The sequence below is a fragment of the Gadus morhua genome, chromosome 13 (genome assembly GCF_902167405.1).
Source record: "Gadus morhua chromosome 13, gadMor3.0, whole genome shotgun sequence".
Taxonomy (NCBI): domain Eukaryota; kingdom Metazoa; phylum Chordata; class Actinopteri; order Gadiformes; family Gadidae; genus Gadus; species Gadus morhua.
In genome coordinates this window covers 8,802,002-8,807,307 of record NC_044060.1, presented here as the reverse complement: position 1 = coordinate 8,807,307, position 5,306 = coordinate 8,802,002, and positions in this window count along the sequence as shown.

Below are 5,306 nucleotides of genomic sequence, written 5' to 3'. Positions count from 1 at the left end.
ACACGGCAACAACTTGGACTCGGCCAAGTGGCATAAAGAAAAGTGCCACCCGGGAGATTTTGTGAAAAGAACTGCAAGAAAGAAAACAGTGTTTTTGTTTTCCTTTCTCGTCAAACTTTCCTTTGAGTGTCTGGTGGGGATCTTAATGTTCAGCTATTACTATGTTTATGAACCATTGAGGCCAAATTCAAAGCCTTTACAGTTATGTTCACGACAGTCCGGTACAATAAAGAGATTGAGGTTTTTTTCTTGCCGTAAAAAGATGGACAGTCCTCCTCCGACTGCTTTCTCAATGCAATTTTATGATTTGGGGGACATTGGATACCCCAGACCAACAGACATATCCAACATAAAAGAACACAATAGCTGTCCTAAATGTCCTCTTTGGTCTGTGAAATAATCCTGATTCCCCTCGTTCCATCCCGCAAAGATCTAATTTATCCCTGAAGCGTAGAATTCCAGGTTGTGCTATGGGCGGTATAGGGTGACCTGAAACTAACTGGAAGAGGCTGTGGAATTCCTCAACAGGAATACACATTGATGTCAGATGCAGGAGGCTGTGGATGAGGCTTTGAATCAGAAGCCTTAGTTCCTCGCTCAATGTTTTTTCGGGTTAACCCGATGCGGACCACGCCACGCTTTCATCCAACCACATCACACCATGGGCCTGCTCTGTCTCCATTACTATGTGTGCCTCTTAGATAATGACTCTGCCCAAGGATATCAGATGTGGATTTGGCGCGTCAACTCTGGTTTCAGCCAGGAATCTGTAGTGTCCGGCCCTTATCTGGCCAGCTCGCCTCAGGACAATCCCCCACTCAGGTGGGGTGGCAAACCTTTGTCTCCTTCATTTCCTCCCCCTTGCTCTCCTGTGCTCTCTGGGTCATGGCTGCTTCATGCATGCCTCCTCTGCTGGCCAGAGGCCCCAACGAGGTCCAGATGTGCTCCAGATGAGGCCCGTGTCTGATAGAAGAACCCTGGACAACCTGGGAGGAAGGTTTCATCAAGCTGTTTTCCTATTTGATTTTTAAAGGGGTCCCGGCGTGGTGATGACACGCCAAGGTTTGAGCAGAAATGTAAACAAGATGTTTCAAATAGTTTAGAGTTCAGATCAAAGATTCCTCTCAAAGTATTTTTCAGCAATATCATATATAAAGATATTTGGGTGCAGGTAAGGGTTTTCTACGTGATCCTGCTCTAGTGCACATAAATGTAATGGTGGAACCTATGCCGTGATGGAATTCAATTCTACAACTTTACAACTTATATACTGTATATTTAAATGTAACTATTTCACTCTGGACTGAAAATCGCCTTAAGAGAGGCAGCTTGTCTTTATTTAAACAAAATCACTTTTGATTCTTCCATGACGGTCAGCAGTTTATTGTATGTTGATGTGTAATTGCCCATGTTCAATAAAAGTCCCTATAAAACGGGTATCTTATTGTCAGATGTTGAATGCAGATGTGGCTGTTTGACGGGTGATGAATCTTTATGGGGAAGACGATCAAGCGTGAAGTATGCAGCCAGACAGCACCAAGATTGAAGATGATTTGGGGGTCTTTTTCTGGAGGAAAGGCTGATTAAACCCTAAACACCGTTTATTTTATGTCCATGTATTTAGTACTGCGTAGCCACATGCGCCTATTCCAGCAAAATACAAGTTGTTACCCAACATGTACATTTCCTTTGTGCGAACTCTTTTCTTTCAGATCTAACGGGGATCCGTCATCATTAACCATTTTCTTTGAAACATCAACTGTTCCTCACTTAAAAATGTTGACCTCATACATCATTGGTCCTTTTTGGACCAATGGAGAACTTAAATCCCTGACCAAAGAATCCAATGTTCCAACTTTTTCACGGAAACTGATCTTGCAGACTGCAAGCACACGTATGAATCAGTACTCTGTCACATCAGAAAAAGCCGAACATGACGGTTCCCCTTTAAGTAAACCCATTCATATTAATGTATTTCACACATGGAACATGCTGACCCAAGCACCAAGGCTGCACATTTGGAGAAGGTGTGACATTTACTGTAGGGGGGCCGGGGTGGGGGGTTGGTACCCTGTACAGCGGGTTCAAATCCTATGGGTTTCATTTTTATTTCACCAGAACTCCCAAAAAGAGTGATTTGCGGTTAAAGTTTGAGCAGGCTAATAAAACAGCAGGAGGCAATTCCATTCCAAGTTGTTTGTTCAAGGGTGCTCAGAATGATGGTGTGGAGATCAGATGGAAACGTCCTGCACTGGTTGTTGGGGGTCGGGGCGTTGGGGGTCGGCACCTCAGAGAGCTATTGACGCCTACGCAGTTAAAACCAAGTGTTCACAACCACTGGCTTGTTTGGACAGGTCCTCCAATATTTCCAATATCTATTTACTTAAGCAAAAATCTAAACAATAATAATATATTAATAGAATAATAAATACGATTACATTGTAAATTACAATGTATGTGATGAATCCTTACCCTCCTGAATCTGGGGGGCAGGGGGCAACATTGTGTGTCTTAAGACCCCCCATACGTCACAACAATCAAAACCGACTCTTGACCCCCCAACCCCTAGTTACTACTACAATAATATAGTTACTACAATTATCTTTAATTAGATACCACTCAAACAAACATTTTACACAAAATTGCTTACAGGGGCACATTTCAGGAAGCGGTATCTATGGGATAGAAATGTGTCTGTGTTATTATTATTATTCTAGCCGTACTACTCCGTCTGCCAGAGAATCTGTGGCTCACCTTGGGTCAACATCCACTGTTACATTAGTGTTGACATAGCACATCTCAGCTCAGTGGGATCAAGTGGTGTACATAGTAGTTGGACAGGGTGCAAGAGGTTAATATTGATGAAACCAACCAAACATGAAAATGAACCCCGTTTTCAAAGTGATGCAGTTTGTAACAGACCGTGCCAAATCGATTGACTGGGTTTTAAGCATAGATTCGCCCTTACCAAAGCAACGTGACTTAACAAAAGTCAGGGCTGCTAAAAAGCTTCATGAAAGGTTTTATATGAACGCACATGAGAGTAAGTAGCGGAGAACAAACATTGACTGTCAAACAGTCGTTGGATAAGGCAGACGCTCTCCTAGATCAGCCCTTCGTGTTGGGGTGAAACAAATCAACTTTGTGTTTTCTTTGTGATTATCCCAATCAGGAGAGAACTGTCTTCAAGCACGTTCAAAAACGTGCAGAATAAAATGTCGTCATCTCATTGGAAATATATAAATATCTGCTGGATTGAAATAGGCTATTATAGGCTTAACAACATAACTTAATCAAATACAATTCTTGATAGAAATTGTATAAATAATATTTTATCAACGCATTTACATCCAATAAAAATCAATCACAGAGTCTGAATCTGGCGTACTCATCAAAAATTACTCAACACACATTTCAAAGATTATAAATGGCCAAAAATCAAGAATAGAAACAATTTCGCCCCGTTAATAGGATCACCATAAAGGGACCTTCATGGCTGTTCCCAGAGTTTTCATACTCATGACGAGTGCAGAACTCGATAGCATGGGGGATGTCAATGGACTGAGGAGCATGGGGCGGTGTGCGTTTCCACTCTGCGTTCGTACTCAATTCCAGCACGCTGACTCTTCCTGTTGTCTTTGGCCCCCAGATGCACTGGGCCAGAGAAACCCAATCCACACACAATGTTGCTTTTATATATGACCTGGGGAACAGAAAAAATTACCTTTTCCCCTTTATGGTGAACTTCTGCCAAAAAGATCTGCTGTCTTGTATTAACAGCTCGCCTGAGCTCCAGTTTACGGCAATGAGTCATCCCATACTGTCGCAGACACTGCCATCACCACCACCACCACCACCACCACCACCACCACCACCACCATGTTCCGTTGTTAACATCTCCTCAAGCGAGTCAGGTATCTCCATGGTTTCCCGCATTACCCCCAGAAGGCTCCTCTAGGATTCTCGCGAGCCAGGCCTTGCGGTGGCGTATAATCAGCTCTTATTAATAGCGTGTCTGATATCAAAGCCTGTGGGCGATCGAACACCCAGGTAGAACATTCCACAGCATGAAGAAGAAAGGAAGAAAGGGAGGGGGGGGGGTGGTAATGATAATTAAAGCCTGCCACAGGTCACAAGTTTTGATGCGGCACAATTACCACTGACACAGAAATTGCTGTAAAGTGCAGAGTAATTTCAGGAGCTGGGGCGTCGCCCCCCCCCAAACAGGTCTCCTCTTGCACCGGCCTGACAGATAAGATTGAAGCTGACGCCGAGACCGAAATGGAGAGTGTGTGGGTGGGGGGGCTGGTATATAAAATAACACCATTGTTGAACCACACCGTTGGTATGCCAAGGACATCTAGGAGTTGTCTCTAGCCCCCCCGCACTGAGCTGCAGAGATGACACTTTCTAGGATGTCACTGGAGCGCAGCCAGTTGAGCATAAGCCCTCTGAAAACATCTCGACTACATTTACACCGCTGCCGCTGACAAAAGTTCCCCGGGACTCTATGGCATCGTTATACAACACACATCTAACAAAATGAACCGTCGGATACACGCATATGTATCGAACGAGAAGTCACTCCTCATCCACGTTTTTTCTCGACGAGGAAGACACCAACACCTACTGGACGAAAAACCATGAAATGATGTCATGACAATTTCCTGCCTTGTGTGCGTAAGTGTGTGTATTTGTGAGTGTGTGTGTGGTTGTGTGTGCGGTAGAGCATCGGCTGGCCCTGATTACCCCCTTAAACACAGTGGCCCGGCGGCCCGCGAGCCGTGCTCATCGTGTTACCATGGATGATTTATGTGTGAACAGCTGCCGAGGTGACATGTTGTACGTTAGCCACATGGCCTCCGCACCGCCCAGAGGTTAGAGCCCGATCTCCCTCGATCCTGCCCTGCCCGCCCTCGTGGGAGCCGGCCCCCTACTGGCCGCGACCCGTAATGCGTGCAGACGGTCGGGTTCTTCCCATTACGCTCCCATAGGATGTGCTTTATTAATCGCAGACAGGAACCGTCAGAGGAATTGGCAATTATAATAATAACGAGATAGGCTTGTTCAAATGTTGCATTTTTGCTATATTTTGCTATACTATTGCTATAGCGCCACCTTTGGGACAATAAGTGTCATATTTATTCTCTGTTAATCTTGAGTCAGCCTCCAAGCTGTAGAAGGTTTCATAAAAAGCGCGCAAACGGTTTAGGCTTTGTAAGACAAACGTGGCGGATTAATAATAATAAAATCACCAACAATTACAATAGGTTGCCTTGCACCTTTGGCTTGGCCTCCTAATAAAT